Below are 19316 nucleotides of genomic sequence, written 5' to 3'. Positions count from 1 at the left end.
GGAGCGGCCAGCAGCAGCTGAGGGCTCCTCTTCGCCCAGCCGCCGGTGATGGGGGCGGAGAGGAGCAAGCGAGGGAGGGACAGAGGGTGGAGAAGAGCCAGCAGCTCAAGGCGTAGCACAAATGGAGTGGGCCGGGCGGGGTTAGCATCTCACAAAGCGAGGAAGCCAAACAAGCCAACGCCTACTCCAGAAACAACTTGCACATGGCCCAGTCATGTGCTATACAAAATGCAAGACAGTAATTACTCCCCAGCCCCAATTGCCATTCGGCACATACTTACTATGCATTGCCTGGTGAGAAATGATGCTTCCCTCTGGCTCCTCTTTCCAATCCTGCTCCCTCCCCTTGCCTCCCAGCCCACCGCTTTGCTGTTAGAGCCAGTTCATTCAAACAGCCAGGAACAGGAATGACATGATACAAGGAATGCGCTATCACATGCCCACTGGCCTGCGTGGACAGGGATGGCTTTTGAAGGGAGGGAGGAACGTCTAGGGCTAGACTGTGGCAGTTAGCCGTCCTGGTGCCCTCATCCTTCCTCTCTCCACACACTGGCGCAAGGAACTGGAGCAATCTGTGTCCCAATGTGTCAAAACAGGGGATTGGGAGTCAGAACTCCTGGGTGCTATTCAGGTTGCCAGGTGTCTGGTTTTTGACTGGAATGGCCAGTTGTAAAGGGACCCTGGCGGCTCCGGTCAGCACTGCTGACCAGGCCATTAAAAGTCCGGTTGGCGGCGCAGGCAGGCTCCCAGGAAGTTGCCGGCATCTCCCTCTGGCTCCTAGGCGGAGGGACAGCCACGGGGGCTCTGCGCACTGCCCCCGCCCCCAGCGCCAGCTCAGCAGATCCTATTAGCCAGGAACTGTGGCCAATGAGAGCTGACGGGGTGGTGCCTGCAGGCATGGGCAGCACCGAGAGCCATGTGGTCACACCGCCACTTAGGAGCCGGAGGGAGATGCCAGCAGCTTTCTGGGAGCCGCTTGAGGTAAGCCCCACCTGGAGCCTGCTCCACATACCCCCTCCTGCACCCCAACCCCCTGCCTCAGCCCTGAGCCCCCTCCTGCACTCTGAACCCGAGCCCCATCCCAGAATGAGTGGGGGGCATGGCCTTGGAAAAGGGACAGAACAGGGGATGGGGCAAGGGTGTCTGGTTTTCTGCAAATAGAAAGTTGGCAACCCTATCCACATGATGTGGTTTAAAGAAGCTGAACATTTTCTTTCTTTTCTGTTTTAAAAAATCTATGATCACAGATCCATTTTGCTGATGCATTAGACTAGATTGCCATGACCACCGGACATAGCACATCCTGTCAATATGACCAGGAAAGAACTGCCCAGAGAGTATCTAATTTAACACAGTTTTACTGGGAGCTCTGGAGGGAGACAGAAGAGGAAGCCATATGGATCCTTAGCAAAATATGCAAAAAGCTTCTACAGAGATGCCTTCCTTCCCTACTCCCAATAGAATAAACAACAGAATAAGAGGATGGCATCCTAATAGCTAGAGAGCAAAAGAATATTGCTTATTTATATTCTCAGAGGGCCTGATTCTGTTCTCCTTTACACCAGAGCAACTCCACTGGCCTTTCCGTCCCACTCACTTGCATCTTGGACCAGTGGGAGACTTACGAATTCTAATTTGGTACCATTTTACACTCACTCTGCACAGATGTATACAACTACACAACATACAAGGAAGGAGAGAATCAGGCTATTAACATCAGCATAGTTACAACAGTGTGACAAGAAAGCCCTGGAAACCTTCATCTCTCAACTCCCACAAAAAGACAAAGAAAGCAAAACACCCCTTCCCTACCCTCTCCCTCCCCAGCATAGTTACATACAGCTCTCTAAATACAGTGGTTCACAGGCTGTGTGAAAGTTGCCTGATTTCAAGAAATAGGCTCTCTCCTGGAAGTATGGTTGCCAGGCATCCGGCTTTCAACCAGAAGGCCTGGTCGAAAAGGGACCCTAGCATCACCTGTCAGCACAGCTGACTAAGCTGTTAAAAGTCTGGTTGGCCACAGTGGGGCAGGCAGGCTCTGTGCCTGGCTCCATGCAACTTCAAGGAAGCAGTGGCATGTCCCTCCGGCTCCTAGGGGAGGGACGGGCAGGGGGCTCTGTGCACTGCCTCCGCCTACAGGTGCCATCCCAAGCGCTGGCTCGGCAGCTCTCATAGGAGCCAGAGCGACATGCCGGCCGCTTCCCGGGAGTCGCGCGGAATTCCTCCGTCCCTGGAAAATGCCAGGGCCACCTGAGGTCAGAGCTGCCCAGCCCCTGCACCCAAGCCCCCTCCTATGCCCCAACCCCTTTTGCTGTTTGGAACCCTCTTCCGCATCCCAACCCCCTGGCCCAGTCCTGAGCTCCCTCCCATTCACCGAACCCCTCATCCCCAGTCCCACCCTAGAGCCCACACCCCCAGCCAGAGCCCTCACCCCCTACCACACCCCAACCACCTGCTCCAGCCCAGAACCGCCTCCCACATCCTGAACCCCTCATTTCTGGCCCCAACCTGGAGCCAGCACCCCCTCCCACACCCCAACCCTCTGACCCAGCCTTGAGTCCCCTCCCACACTCCATACCCCTCAGCCCCACCCCCCAGCCTGGAGCCCCCCTCCTGCACCCCAAATCCCTCAGCCCCACCCCACAGCCCGCAGCCCCAGCCAGAGCCCTCACCCCCTCCCACAGCCCAAGCCCAGAGCCTCCTCCCACATGCCAAACCCCTCACCCCAGCCCAGAGCCCCCTCCTGCACCCCAAGCTTCTCATCCCCAGCCCCACCCCAGAGTCCACCCCCCGAGCTGGAACCAACACCCCCTACCACACCCCAACCCCATGCCCCAGCCCTGTGAAAATGAGCGAGTGAGTGAGGGTGGGGTAGAGCGAGCAATGGCGAGGGGGGGGTGGAGTGAGTGCAAGCAGGGCCTTGGAGAAGGGGCGGGGCAGGGGTGTTTAGTTTTCTGCAATTAAAAAGTTGGCAATCCTAACTGTGACATTGGGCAAGTCACCTCCCTGCTTTGTGCCTCAGTTTCCCCTTCTGTAAAACAGCAGGAAATGACAGTTACTTTCTCTGGGGTGGGGGACTGTGATAGAGGAGTTTGATCATTCATTTATTTCCTGGAGTCTTCTCAAGGGCAAGTGGTGATTATTTTAAAGGAAAAGAAGAAAAATTCATCCTGAATTTCTGTGTCCATCGGGATGGGACTCTGGGCACATGTAAGGGAAGAATTAGAACTGGGTAATGTATGGCTTTAGGCCTCATTTCTGAAATAACCAGACTCCCTGGAATCACAGGCTCCTTTCTCAGTAAGGTCAATACCGCCCATGACCTTCTGGGATAGATATAGCAGGGTGGATGCCGCACTGCACGGGTGCCAGTGTAGGGACACAGAGGAAGCAGTGTGCACCGAACTGGCTCTGTATCTGGGTGTAGGAACCCTTAGACAGTCCTGTGGTGCCTTGATCCCAGGGTAACTGGTGCAAAAGGGCTGTAGCGCAATGACTCATAGACTCATAGACTTTAAGGTCAGAAGGGACCATTATGATCATCTAGTCTGACCTCCCGCATGATGCAGGCCACAAAAGCTGACCCACCCCCTTTCCCTTAACTCAGCTGTTGAAGTCCCCAAATCCTGTGATTTGAAGACTTCAAGTCGCAGAGAATCCTCCAGCTAGCGACCCCTGCCCCATGCTGCGGAGGAAGGCAAAAAACCTCCAGGGCCTCTGCCAATCTATCCTGGAGGAAAATTCCTTCCCAACCCCAAATATGGCGATCAGTAGAACCCCGAGCATGCAGGCAAGATTCTCCAGCCAGACCCTCATTGACCATTGATACTATTTACCAGCGATGGCACGTTGTTGACTAATTGACTAAAATCACGTTATCCCATCAAACCATTCCTTCCATAAACTTATCTAGCTTAATCTTAAAGCCAGAGAGGTCTTTTGCCCCCACTGTTTCCCTCGGAAGGCTGTTCCAAAATTTCACCCCTCTGATGGTTAGAAACCTTCGTCTAATTTCAAGCCTAAACTTCCCCAGGGCCAGTTTATATCCATTTGTTCTCGTGTCCACATTAGTACTGAGCTGAAATAATTCCTCTCCCTCCCTGGTATTTATCCCTCTGATATATTTAAAGAGAGCAATCATATCCCCCCTCAGCCTTCTTTTGGTTAGGGTAAACAAACCGAGCTCCTCGAGTCTCCTTTCATACGACAGGTTTTTCATTCCCCTGATCATCCTAGTGGCCCTTCTCTGTACCTGTCCCAGTTTGAGTTCATCCTTTTTAAACATGGGAGACCAGAACTGCACACAGTACTCCAAATGAGGTCTCACCTTACACTTTTCACTATTAAATTTCATCCTATTTCTATTACTCCAATTTACAAGGTCATCCAAGTCTCCCTGCAGGATATCCCGATCCTTCTCCGAATTGGCAATACCTCCCAACTTTGTGTCATCCGCAAACTTTATCAGCCCACTCCTACATTTGGTTCCAAGGTCATTAATAAATAGATTAAATAAAATTGGACCCAAAACTGAACCTGGAGGAACTCCACTGGTGACCTCCCTCCAACCTGACAGTTCACCTTTCAGTATGACCCGCTGCAGTCTCCCCTTTAACCAGTTCTTTATCCACCTTTGGATTTTCATATCGATCCCCATCTTTTCCAATTTAACCAATAATTCCTCGTGCGGTACCGTATCAAACGCTTTACTGAAATCGAGGCATATTAGGTCCACTGCATTTCCCTTATCTAAAAAGTCTGTTACTTTCTCAAAGAAGGAGATCAGGTTGGTTTGGAACGATCTGCCTTTCATAAAACCATGTTGTAATTTGTCGCAATTGCCATTGACCTCAAGGTCCTTAACTACTTTCTCCTTCAAAATTTTTTCCAAGACCTTGCATATTACAGATGTTAAACTAACAGGCCTGTAGTTACCCGGGTCACTTTTTTTCCCTTTCTTGAAAATAGGAACCACATTAGCTATTCTCCAGTCCAACGGTACCACCCCTGAGTTTATCGATTCATTAAAAACTATCGCTAACGGGCTTGCAATTTCTCGCGCCAGTTCCTTCAGTATTCTCGGATGAAGATCATCCAGTCCGCCTGATATAGTCCCGTTAAGCTGTTCAAGTTTGGCTTCTACCTCGGATACGGTAATGTCAATCCCCACTCCTTTATTCCCCTCCGTCACGCTGCCACTATTCCTAAGCCCTTCATTAGCCTCATTAAAGACCGATGCAAAATATTCATTTAGATATTGTGCCATGCCTAGATTATCCTTAATCTCCACTCCATCTACAGTCTTCAGCGGTCCCACTTCTTCTTTGTTTTCTTCCTATTTATAGGTCTATAAAACCTCTTACTATTGGTTTTAATTCCCCTCGCAAGGTCCAACTCTACACGGCTTTTGGCCCATTAAATGCCCATTGACTGTGTGGGTTTCAGATGAAACCTTAAAATGCACAAGGTCCAGTTCTTTGCATAGATGGTCACAGAACCCTTTTCATAAGATTTGCCTCTTTGTAATTGGCTAATGTTTCTTTCTACCCTAGAGGAGGTTACATCTGCAGCCATGCTGCGCGTAAAGTGCTTTAGGATTAGGATCCTTTAGGATGAACGGAGGTATAACAAATGTATATGATATGATCTGAACAGCCGGGATTTCTTTGTGAGGGGGCGAGCAGCAAACTCCAGGGTACAAACCAACAAAGCGTAATCCCTTCACCCATCCACCCTCCTTTCAAAGCCTCTTTATTCTGACACTCTCAGCTTCTCAGTGGCCTTATGAGCTGCAATTTTCTATGTGGTCAGCAGATGGCAGAGGCATCCCACTTTATATTCCCAAGCTCTAGTTACTGGGAAAGGGGTCCACATTGGTGCCATATAACACACAGCGGAAGAGAACTCTCTCTCAACCCCCACCCCCCCACCCCCAAACCCACCATGTTTGGACTCTGCACAACAAAACACTATTTTTTTTTAAAGTGTGGGGGAGTAAATAATGACATTTCATGTATAAACCCATAACCCAGGAGCCTGTGTGTGACAGAAGGTTCTGGCTTTGCAGAGCAAACATAATGATTTTCTCATTTTCCCTTCATTTGTGTGTGGGCTGGAGTCATAAACAGCCGCTCTGGAATATTTCAAGGAACTAACAGGCTTTCTTTGCCCTTTTATCTCTTGTGGTGAAAGAAATGGGTTTTTCGCTCCACATGGTGCCTCACATGAGCTGGGCAATGAACACTACAGGTATCAGCTAGTGGCAAAGGATCCCCTTAGACTTTTGCTTCTTCCAGTCACGCCCATCAGCATTTTCTCTCTCTTGGCTCAGGGGAATGTCCTTGAAATGCCCTTGAGAGGCAGAGGGGCTGCAATATGTGGCAATGTCCACAAAGGCAAACAGCATGCACAATACACAATCTGTTCATTTCCCAAGGTATTAGCAGACTCATGGACTGAGATCCAGCCATTCACCCCTCTGAGGCCACTGCAGAACTGTTCCCCCCCCCCCCCCCCCCCACACACACAAACACACACTGCATTCTTCTGCACTCTGTGTTGTTTAGTATCGAATGTCCTGGGCAACTGGGCTCTCCAAACCTCTCATGGGAGATCATTGACCCAAGTGGAGGAGACCAGAACCCTGCCATCCAGGTCAGGGGGTTCAGCTTAGAGAGAAGAGAAGAGAAGAGAAGAGAAGAGAAGAGTGAGGGGGGATTTGATAGCAGCCTTCAACTATCTGAAGGGGGGTTCCAAAGAGGGTGGAGCTCGGCTGTTCTCAGTGGTGGCAGATGATAGAACAAGGAGCAACAGTCTCAAGTTGCAGTGGGGAAGATCTAGGTTGGATATTAGGAAATACTATTTCACTAGGAGGGTGGTGAAGCACTGGAATGGGTTACCTAGGGAGGTGGTGGAATCTCCATCCTTAGAGGTTTTTAAGGACTAGCTTGACAAAGCCCTGGCTGAGATGATTTAGTTTGGGTTGGTCTTGCTTTGAGCAGGGACAAGATGATCTCCTGAGGCCTCTTCCAACCCTAATCTTCTATGGTTCTATGAAAATCCCCCAACTGAGGAGAGGAAACCCACTGAGCCAAGGGTGTGATTTGGGAATCTCTCTTGCCACTCAGGGCTGGGTCTAACTTTTTTGCCGCCCCAAGCAAAAAAAAAAAAAGCACCACTCCGCCATAACAAACTTGCTCCCCCGAGCGCCGCTCTGCCCCGCCAAACTGGGCCACCCAGAGGATTCAGGGGGCCTGGGGCAAAGCAATTTTGGGGGCCCCTTCCATAAAAAAGTTGCAATACTATAGAATACTATATTCTTGTGGGGGCCCCTGCGGGGTCTGGGGCAAATTGCCCCACTTGCCCCCCCCTCTGGGCAGCCCTGCCACCGAAACAACCTCCCACCCCGAGCGCCGCCCTGCCCTGCCGAAACAACCCTCCCCCAGTGCTGCCCTGCCCCGCCGAAACAACCTCCCCAAGCGCCACACCACTGAAACAAAAAAAAAAAACCCTCAAGCACTGCCCTGCCACCTGAAGATTGGCCGCCCCTTACAAGGTGCCGCCCCAAGCACGTGCTTGGTCAGCTGGTGCCTGGAGCTGGCCTTGTTGCCACCCCACTGCCTGCTCTGGGAGGGTGGGGGAGTGAGGTATGCTCTTGCAGCCCAGAGAATTTAGTGCTGGTCTAGGGAGCCTCCCAAATCAGTGAGGAGAGGAGTCACTACAGGTTCAGGGAGCCCTGAAGGGACAAGATGGCTTGATGGAAATCCACATTAGCCCTGGAAGCTGTTTCTGGGCTTCATGGGGTGAGCTATATGGGGACAGGTTATGAAGGGATGGAGAGGAGATGCAGTTTGAACTGATGAGCCACTGTTGCCCAATCGGTGAGCAGCAATCATGGCACGGAAGTGACCAGGGTACTTATGTCTCAAGAATGAGCCTATTGCACATGAGTATGGGCGGGGGGGGGGGGGGGGGAAGGCACCTCATCTCATTGGTATTTAAGGAGGGGAGATGTCTCTGGCAGAGGATTGATGAGAGAGGAAGAGGAGGCTCCCAAGCAGCAAAGGGGAGCTAAGTCTGTAACCCCCTCAGAGGTTCTCCATGACGACCTGTCTCATTAGTAAGGATAAAAGCAGGGATTGGCAGTGTTTCAAGCCCCGCTCCCGCTGAGTGATCCCACAGGGCAAGGGAGAGAGGTGCCCTTGAGACAGGATTTTTATCTGAGAGATTTTCAACAGTGGCAAAAGAAGGAAAGAAAATCAAAACGCTCCACCCCCTTTCCCTGTCACCAACCTCCCTTCCTGCCCTGCTGTACAATTGCCCTCTGGAAAGGGCTGCTCTGTCTAAAGACACTCCTGAAAGCCCCGTGGCTGTGAACGGTCTGGCGTGTAGGGGAGTGCAAGACAATCCAGAGAAAGAGAGTAATAAGGAACAAGAAAGGGGGAAAAGAAATGCAGGGAGGTACATCCTGCCTTTCCAACATCTCCCATATTCAGGGACAGCTACCAGGGATCCCCCTACCGCCCAGCCCCTTGCTTCTGTTCCAGGGATGGGGATTTTCCAACGAGAAAGACCATATGGATGGCGGGAAGTTACAGTCTAGCTGTGGTCTCAGTTTGTTTAGCTCTAAGGGAAAAACACAGACCTTGCAATGCTAGCAGCATCAGCCTTCTCAGCCTTTCAGTCCTGATGCAGAGGGTGTCCCTGACTTGGGTCCTTCAGGCCAGGTTGGTCGGGGGGATGGTTTTGATCTCCAAAGAAACTTATGCTTATGTGGTACATACCTGGTCTCAGCTACTTATCTGTCTGCAGGTTAGTTTAAACATGGGATGGGAGGATTCATTGCTCAACGGAAAGGGAAATAATCACCGCACAGACGAACTGGGTACACAGAGGACACATACTGTGGAAACTCCACACACACAGCCCTTCCCTTCTCTCCTGGACTGCAACACTCCCTACTATTCCAGCCCTGGGCTCCCTGCACAGCTCTGCCAATGCCCCTCACTCCTGCCCTGTCGCACTTGCTGCTCACTATTTCACACCAGGCACCCTCCTGAGGTAGAGAATACCAGTCTTTCAATAAGGAGTCTAATTTTATGACATTTTTGCGATGGAGCTAATGTGGTTGAAGTAAGACCCACCTAACTTATTTTCACTCGTGACTTCAATCAGGATTTCGAGTCAGGCTTCCGAAGGTGAAACCTAAGTCCAGCCTGGGCCATCAAGGTGCTGGATCCAGGGGCACAAACAGAAAGAAGAGGATGATTGTCTATCAATCACACCAGGTACCCTGGTTACAGACTTTGTGCTTGCATCTGCAACCAGAAGAACACGTGTCCTGTGGTGAGCTGCATCAGAAGAGCCAATTGCAAGAGAGGGAAAGCCACTCCAGACTCTGAGCCAGCAGTTGGCTGGCTTCCTGCTGCAGAAAGCGGTTACAGTCACAGGGCACCAAAGCAATGTGCACATGCAGCCACACACATCACCAAGATGCCAGATAATGGAAAGGAATAAAATCCATTTGCATATCCTGTGCAGCACAAACACTTGAACCAACACACACACACACACACCAGAGACACTTCAGCAAACACAACCAAGCATCACACACATTTATGAATACACAATTGAGCACCTCCTACATGCCCATTCATGCAGTCAGCACTTTGTGATTCTGCTCTCCCCTTCCATGAAGATGAATCGTGCAAGTGGATTCCTCCCATCAGGTGACTTTGCAGCTCAGACCATGGGGGAGGAGGGGATAAAAACCTCCTGACACAAAGAACTGGTTCTCTATGCTGCTCAGACTTCAGGGGGCAAGATTTCTAGGCATAAGCAAGGGATCCGCAGCTACTTAGCCTAGGTCAGCCCTAAAGGACATATAGAGGTTGCTTATTATAGAAGCTTCTATTACTTTTTGAAACTTAAGATGGTAACTGAGTTGTGTGTATATGGTTACCTGCTTTAACATTGTAAAAAACGCTTATTTCCTTTTCCTATTTAATAAATCTGTATATAGTTTATTATAGGATTGGCTACAAGCATTGTCTTTGGTGTGAGATCTAAGGTGCAAATGAGCTGGGGTAAGTGACTGGTCCATTGGGACTGGGAATAACCTGAATATTACTGTGATTCTTGGTATAAGGGAACATCTATCAAAAGGCAGGCGCACTAGGGTGGTGAGATAGATGGGAGTACCTGAGGGGCAGGGCCGGCTCCAGGGTTTTTGCCGCCCCAAGCAGTGCAAAAAAAAAAAAAAGCCACGATCACGATCAGCTCTACCGCCGCCGCTTCAGTCTTCAGTGGCAATTCGGTGGCTGGTCCTTTGCTCCGAGAGGGAGTGAGGGACCTGCTGCCGAATTGCCGCCGAAGTGCCGGACATGCCGCCCCTCTCCGTTGGCCGCCCCAAGCACCTGCTTGCTGGGCTGGTGCCTGGAGCCGGCCATGCTGAGGGGACTGTCTATCAGACTCCATGTTAAGGCAGTTATAGTGTCTGAGGAGTTTACACTTCATTATTGGTTGGTGAAATCTAACGTATCCAATTCACAACCAATTTGGGGCTCGTGCCCTGCTTCCTAACAGTCTGCCCTGAGGTTGGTACTCCCTCCCTTGAGTCACTGCAGGCACAGACACTGGCTTCCTCCTTGCCTGGGGATGCTCAACCCCTGCTCTGCCCCAGGCCCCACCCCACTATACCCCTTCCCCCAAGGCCCCACCTCTTCCCACCCAGTTCCGCTTCCTCCCCCGAGCGCACCCCATCCCTGTTCCTCCCTTTCCTCCCCACTGCCTCCTGCATGCTGCAGAACAGTTGATTGCGGTAGGCAGGAGGCACTGGGAGGGAGGAGGAGGAGTTTATTGGGGGGGCCACAAGTGGGCAGGAGGCGTTGGGAGGGAGGGGAAGAGCTGGCTGCCGGTGGGTGATTAGCACCCACTAATTTTTGTCCTTGGGTGCTCCAGGGTTGGAGCACCCACAGAGTCGGGCCTATGCCTGCAGGCAGCTTGACAGTCACAAGCGCACCCATGGGAACTCAGCCACACACAGCATCATCAATGTGTGTGACTCAGCCATGAGCCACACACAGCATCAGATGTTAACAAAGTTGTACGCGCACACAGGAAGGCAGAGGCACATAAGACAAACACGCCCTTGTGTACCACATGCAGCCCTACACACGCACATAGCAACACCACATGAGAACACAGCCACTCGCACGCAGGCAAAGAGCAGAGTGCAGACTGGTCACTAAGCTATCCAGCAGGGGGCCTGCAAAGGTGTAACACAGGATCTACATTGACCCAGCACTAATCACCAAGCACAGTCACTCCCGTGTGTGCTTGTGGCTGCATTACACAGATGAGAAAATGCAGATGCTTCCTCCCTACAATAGCTCAAGCAGCCAGGTAGCTACTCCCTTGCTACTGGGGGTTTGACTTGCCCTACAGCCCATCTATTATATGTGTTTTGCACACTGCATTGTTACACTGGCAACCTCGAGAGTAAGGGGAGAGGAGCAGAAGGGCAGATGAGAAAGAAGTGAGGAGGAATGGAGAGCCACATGCTAGTTGGTGCAAATTGGCTTAGGTCTATTGAAGTCAATGGAGCTTTGCCACTGTACTCCAGCTGAGGATCTGGCCCTCAGCGTCCTGGGTGATTCTGAAGCGCATTCTGTAGCCAGGCCCTATAGCAAATGACATATGTGGGTGCCACCCGGTGATATATGTGGCAATTACACTGATTTCTCTTGATGAATACCATCACTTGGAACTACATAGGAATTTCACACAACAGCACTGCCCCAGGTAATCGCTACACAGAGTACTGCTAAGTAACCAGCCTTTTGATTTAGGAGTCTAGACTCCACAGTTTCCCTTTTAATGTCACAGGTGTATCCTGTGCCCCTTTGGTGGCCATCACACAATTACCCCAGAGTACATATTCATGTCCTGCCCCCAAGTGGAGCTGGTCATAAACTGGAATTTCCATTCCACAGGCAATTTAAACATTTTGACATTTGTTTTTGTTCTGAATAAGAAGGAAAAGTTGAAATTTGAAAATTTCTAACTGAATGGAAAGTCCAAAAAAATTCAGTTAAAAACATGGGAATATTTTGATTTGATAGTGATTTGATTTCCTATTTTAAGGTAATATAAATATGATGTTAACATTAATATGCTAATATAGGATAAAATCAAAACAAAATGAATCAAAATGTTAATGACAAAACTAAAACATTATACCTCACTGACATGAAATGTGCTCACAATAATGAAACGTGAAAGTCAAAATTATTCATTTCAGCAGTTTTCCAGCAAAAGTTTTATTGAAATTGACACGTTCCCGCAAAACATTTAGATTTTTATGTAACTGCATTTTCCAGTAGAAAACTGTTCCAGCAAAAATGTATTGAGCAGCTCTACCCAATAGCATACATGGCTCTTGCCACATGCTTAGTAAGCCACAGGCCAACCCAATGCTACATAGTGTTGTATATTGCAAACCCATTTTTAAACAATGACTGTTATCACAACCTTACATCATGGAATGTCTATGGCCCATTCATGTTATACAACAGGGAGGTAGGGCCTTGAGATGGCCAAATAGTCCTCACTTTTTTTAGGGACCTGAACCTGGGTTTGCAGGGGCCGAGGGGGGAAGACACAGAAGTCCTTTTTTGTTTGCAGTCTCAGAGCCCTGAAACTGCCCTAAATAGAGCATGCAGATGATAGGGTCGGAGCGCTATAGCATCATGTAGGAAGGCTAGCAGAGGGAGGACTGTGGATTAACAGATGTGCACATAAAATGGGCAGCTATACCCAGGTAAGCCTGGACATTCCTTTCCAGTTTGCAGCTTTGGTTCAGCTCTGATCAATCGGGGAGGGAAGGGGAGTGGTAGGTTGATTGTGCATGCATGTGCCGATTCTGGTACAAAACAAAGACAACAGAAATGTCTTATCAGACAAAAGACTCCAGCATCATAGGAGCAAATAGGAGTTTTTAATCCGTTCGATTATACAGTTGCTGAGGCGCCATCCACAGAAAGAAAAAAAATACATGTCTGCAGTGAGTGGAATTTGACCTCCTCCCTCTCCTCTATTTGCAAGAATATTGAAATCCACGTCCCTTAATATCCTGCTCCCAACTGAAAAAAAAGAGCACTGCTCAAATGGCCCTAACTCATCTCTTATCCCTTGAATAATTCCAAATTTATGGTTCTGTCTGCCTTTGAGTCTTTATTATCTCCTTAAGTGGCTAGCTTTGTACACAATTTATTATAAAAGCCTGGAATCTACAGTCAAATTACAGATCAATCGACAACTACACAAAAAACAATTAACATCTGACAGCAGTTTCATCTATAAACCAGTTTCCTCTTGCCCCTCACCCCAGCATGGTCTCCTCTTTTCTGAGGGTTTGCAGGATACTAGGAGTCCCCTCCCTGCATCCCACATGACTCACTGAAAGCCAGTGGATGCCCATGAATAAAACTTTATCCTCATTAACCTACTTTTCCTCCAGCTTTGTTTAATGACATGCCTCTCTGTCCAGCTCCTATTGTAATCATCTGATGGGTGCCTATGTTTCTGCTCCACAAGTTTCATGAACAGGTATAAGAAAGCTAGTTTCTTCGGCCAAAGAGGAAATCGCTCTTCATGAATCCTTTCAATGCATCTCCATACAACCTTGGCTTTTCCCTTCAGCATGCCTGTCCCTGGTTTAGGCCCAAAACAGAGAAAATAGTAACAGAATGAGAAGGCCAAGAAAGCCTCTCCCAGCTCTCTGTAGTCAACTTTTTGTTGAGTCATGCCCTTGGTGGGATTGAAACCTTGTCTAATAATGGCTTTGAGCAGCACAGCCAGCAAGGGGAATGGCACCACTTTCCGATGCTTGGGGATATCCCGCTCTCCTAAAATGCTTTTTGTTCACACAGGTGCGCTTAAGGATGAAGGCTGTTTCCAGCACCATGTTTTCTTCAACCTTGTTGTCTTCTCATCTCATAGCAACACAGTTACCCACAGGTATTATAATGTGAATATTGTATTGTGGTGTATGTGTGGTGCAACATATGCAATTTTTTTTCAACTGGAGGAATGTGAAGGGGCTTAGTCTCAATATTCCTGCAGAAATACCTTCCTCAAGCACGTTCTCTCTCTCTCCCCCACGACTCCCTTACAGGAATGATTCCGACCCCTCTGAGTCCACCACCGAGCCTGTGTGAAATATATAGCCACTGAATCCTCTGCTACTGGGAAACCCATGGGGGCACCTAGAAAACATGCACATAGCACTGCAGCTCCAACAAATGCCATCTGGCTCAACAGCTCAACACCTGAAATGACCAGCAGCCTGGGGCAAGGGAGCCTACTCCGTACATAAATGCTCTAATAGCTGGATAAAAACAATTGGTCTCTTGCCATAGAGCCACAAGTCGAGAAACATTGCCTCAGGGAACCCCTGAGCATTGCTAACAGTGTCTGGCAGTCTCCTCAGCAGGGAGATCGGTGGACAGACCGATTTGACTCACCATACCGCACCCTCTCCAACCTGCACTTGCCAACAAGTGCTGCAGAAATGTTTCAGCTGTGTAGACAGAAGTAGCTGTGGAGTGGCCTTCACACTGCACTGGGTTGAGTGTGACTGATACAGGTGGATGGAGCAGAGCCACCTTGGAGATAGATGCCTTCACCTAGCAGAGGGATGAGGGCAGCTGATATGGATGGACTGACAATGCTGAGGAAGCCGCCACCCTTCAGTGAGATAAAAACAGCTGCTGTTGATGATGATCACTTCCTAAATAATTTGCTGTAGTACAGGCTTGATAATGGTATGTACCTCTAGAGTAGCAGATTCGTTTTGAACTGACATTTTATCAGTTCTTTGAAGAAGTTCCCTACAAATTATTCACCCAACTCTTGATAATATTAGCCCAGAAAGATGCCAGACACATCTAGCTATTATATCCTGTTATATTTACCAACTTTTACCATAGAATTGGTAAACTGTGTTTCAAAATGTTACCTATTACCGTATCGTATGGTAGCTACTGCAGCTTTGCTACAGGTTCCCTCTCCCCCAACTTTTTATTAAAGCAAAGTTACAATAAAACATTAATATACTAAGGTTCTTATTAATAGTATTCGTTATTTGCATTGCAGTAGCATCTAGGAGCCCTACTCATGGACCAGGGCCCCATTGTGAGAAGCACTGTACAAACATAAATAAAAAGACAGTTCCTGCCCCAAAAAGAGCTTACAGTTACCATAACTTTAATGCAACAAAACCAAATGATATTGACTATTACTACAGGACCTTAAACTACAACAGGACACTCTACCAATGTCTCTTGAGTTATTGGGCCTAATTCACTACTGGTGTAAACGGAGTAATAGTGATGAATCAGCTCTACTACATTTAGCTGATAGTACCTTACTACTTTACCACTATTGGATTACTCTAGTTTTACTATAGTCGCAACTGTCCTCTTGCTGACATGCTGTGATCCTGTGGCAACCTTGGTGTAAGTGATGTTTCCTTTCACTGCCATGAGACTCTTTAACATCTAAGGGTGTGAGGAGACAGGACATACTGCAGTGTTTACATGTCAAATAATCTCATTTTAGGTGAAGAAGAGACTCAAATGAGATTGAGCTGAATAGTGATAATTAATTATGTGGGAGGGAACACAAGGCATAAAGCCTACAACTTCCACTCATGCAAGTAATGGGATGTGAGCAAGTATTGTTTGCAAACCTGCTCTCAGATCCAATCCACATGCTACAGAGAGTCTTAACTCATCCATTTCCCATCTGCCTTGGATGTGCCTAGGATTCCTCCATCCAGATTACTCAACCCACATCCTAGATCCTCTTTTTCTAGACCGCCACGCCAATCTCCCCTCTGCCCTGAGAGGATAATGAGTCACCTGGCTCAATGAATCACAAGAACCTAGTTAAACATTCTCCAGAAGGATCAACACCTGCTAACAGGGTGGGGTGTTCTAGGTCAAACACTGACAGCCTGTCTAGGAAGGCAACCTAGAGGTTTACAAAATATTTTTCAGTTTCAAGACAAGACTCTCTGTAGGAGGAGGAGCAGCAGCAGACATCTCCCAAAGGCCATAATTAGGAATGGGGTGACAGGATTCACACTTAAATAGGCCTGGGGTATGTCTACACTGCAATCCAAGATGTGCCTGCAGCTTGGACAGAAATACCTGTGCAAGCTTCAGCCATGCTAGCACAGCTAACAGCAGCATTGTAAATGTAGCAGCATGGGCTTCAGCGACACCAGTAGGCCCCCAGGGTCCTGGGTGGGCTTCTGCATTTACACTGCTATTTTTAGCCATGCTAGTGCCCATCTGTCTACCCAAGCTGCAATCATGTCTGGAATTGCAGTGTAGACATACCTTCAGTGCCCTGAAGAACACACCAGTGGCTGCCGGAGGGAGGACAGTGGCCACAATTCCAGCACGTGCTTTGGAGTTTCAGCTTTGTACCTGTCCTCAGGATGGAGCATATGATTTGTCCTCAATCCTCCATACATGTCACTTGCATTTAATCCGGTCACTTGGGCTTTATGAGGGTGAAGTGGATTTTACTCACACAGAGCGTGTGCCTTACAAGGTCCTTCAGCAGCAGCGGGATGGGTTTTTAAGCCTGCACAGTAGCCCTTCAAGTATGCTCAGCTTCACAATGGCTGTAAGTGGTCCAGCCAGCCGAGGCCTAGCGTCAGGGGCAGATGTCGCAAGGGGCTTGGTGGCAGACAACTGAGTATTGGTATATTCTCCCTCTCCTACTTCTACAGCAGAATGATTAACAGGGGACACACGTACCATAGCAAAGGAATGTTTCACGGTTGAAAGGTTAATTCTTGATTTGATTTGTTTCAGAAGTATTGGAGATTTGATGGAGGAGGCCGGCGAGGTGGAGGATTACAGGGGCTCCCGCTCTCAGAAGAGAATGATTATGAGATAGACACTAATGTGCGGGGAGAATTGTGCGGTTCCTCCCGAAAATTTATCTGTTTGATTTTCTTGTAATCCTCTTCCTGCACCACCTCCACTCTGTAATCCCCCGGCTCCCATCACTGTACACTGCAACAATATCCCCTGTTTTCATTATCACAGATTAATGCTACAAAATATGGCTGATTTTTGTAGGGGAGGGGGGTGTGAGGGGGAAGAAAGGGAGAGAAGAAGAATGGATGAAACCTATATGCGCAATGTTGAATCTCACATGCCGAATGTTAACTAGGAGAAAAGTAACCCAACAACCCTGAAATAGAGAAAAGTCCAATTTAAATTCATTACATTTAAATTAAATTTAAAGCCCATGTAAATGATTGCCTTCGTTAAGAATATGCCACGTGGAAGTAAAAAGGGCAGTGGCGGCATACAATTTCACAATTCATACCAAAAATCTTTTTACCTTGATACTAGATTTAATATACACACAAACCCTGTAAAAGCAAATTTATTTTTTTAAATAACCCGATGTTTATGCAGTTCGCTGAAGTCACTGAGATGCAGTAACTCTGGGGTGGGACACAACAATTGCTTCACAGCACAGAGCAAGGGTTTCGAGCAGAAAGCAGAAAGGGGGGAATTTAAGGAGGGGTTTTGCCAGGATCTCAGTGTCAATACCATGAACTGAATGAAAAGGCTATGGGAGCTATAATCATCTTGACCTTAATTCTGATCTGAAAGAACATTTTACTTGTATTTGATTCAGAGAGTATCAAGATTGTTTTTTAACCATTTTTTTAAAATAGTTACTTAAACTACCCACCATTCCCATTGACTGCAGCAGGTTCTAGATCACAGGATGAAGGACTAGGCTATTGTAACTTTAAGCAATGCTATCATTTGTCAGGAAGAAAAAAAAAGTCAAACCTCAGCCCTCTCCCATCTCCCCCACCTCCCGTTCACTCACACAATGTTTTTTGTTCGGTTTTGGCCTGTTACACCAAAATTGTAGCTATTGCTTTCATTTATTTCTTTGCAAGAAAGCAGTGGATTGGTTTAAGTAACAGACATTTATAAAGGTATTTCCAACCTGATTGCTACAATGTAAAGCACAGTAAAGGTGGTATGAAACTGATGTTTTAATCCAGTAATAATCTGATGGGGGGGTTGTCAGAATGGGCTGACTATGCAGGAACACCAGTTTTGTCAAAGTTTTGTTGGCACACCCCTCCTAGCTTACACAGTTATGCCAACAAAACCCCCAGTGTAGATACAGCTATGCGGGCATAAGAGTGCTCCATTTAAGATAAAATAAACTGTGTCTACACTAGGGGGCTCTGGTGGCACAGGTATAACAGAAAAGCATGTATTGTGTAGCCAAAGCCCAGCTCCACTAACAGAAATAGTCATCCCAAGTAACTTACTTCCATACTCATGGCTTTGTGTTAAAAAAAGAAGTTTCTCTTTTCACAGGGGGTGGTGAGAGATGAGCAATCTTGCCTGGATAGAAGATCCTGTGCAGAGTAAGTCCAGTCAGTTATGCCGGACATCTGATTAGCTGAGAAGTGACTTTGATAGATCTCTCTAACACAAAGGTGGAAGGGACGGGGGGCTGTAGTGTTCAAGGTGGAGCAGGTTAACACTCCTAGAAAGACAAACAGAAGTATCTGTTTCTGCTTAGACTGAGCTGTGTGTTTTAGCAAGAATTGCCTGCGCGCAGCTTTGCTGCTGTTCTTGTCATTTTTTTTCAAGGTGAACAGGAGCTGTATGTCCTGTGAATAAAACAGACTGCTGTGTATTTGGCTCCTACGTGCCATAAGAGGAGACACACATTATAAATACAATTATTTTTGTTAATTTAATCTGCTTATTGTCCCAGCATCCAAGCAAGTGGGATTTCAAGCACAGGATTGTCTTTTTTTCAGGTGAGGAATGAGTGATTCAGAGATTCTCAAGCTCCCATTCTGGTCCCACTTACACTGGTGTAAATACAGAGTAACTCCCCTGCAAACAGTGGCCATGCCCCCACGTAGAACTGGTGTGAAATCAGAAGTAGGCCCTATAAGTCTCTGCATCACTCATTTCTCTCCCAACAAGAAGTCAACCCACTCTTGAAGTCCCACGTGCTCTGAAGCTGGGACAATATTCAATAATATAATAATGAACATACACATCCATAAATGTATATCTTCTTAAGACACTGGGGTGGCTTCACTTAGGCTATGTCTACATCACAGCTTATGTCAGAATAACTAATCGCTCAAGGGTGTGAATAAGTCACCCTCCGAGTGACATAAGTACTGGTGTGGACAGAGCTTCTCCTGCTGACATAGCTTCTGCTGCTTACAGGGG

At 47.9% G+C, this 19316-nt stretch overlaps 1 protein-coding gene across 1 annotated transcript in view; it reads right to left on the bottom strand.

The window, feature by feature from the left end:
- The window catches only part of LSAMP (limbic system associated membrane protein), a 1336346-nt gene that overhangs the window by 564518 nt on the left and 752512 nt on the right, over positions 1-19316 (bottom strand). The window lies entirely within an intron of this gene.

The sequence above is a fragment of the Trachemys scripta genome, chromosome 1 (genome assembly GCF_013100865.1).
Source record: "Trachemys scripta elegans isolate TJP31775 chromosome 1, CAS_Tse_1.0, whole genome shotgun sequence".
NCBI classification, from domain to species: Eukaryota; Metazoa; Chordata; order Testudines; family Emydidae; genus Trachemys; species Trachemys scripta.
This window is presented reverse-complemented; position numbering and strand designations above follow the sequence as displayed.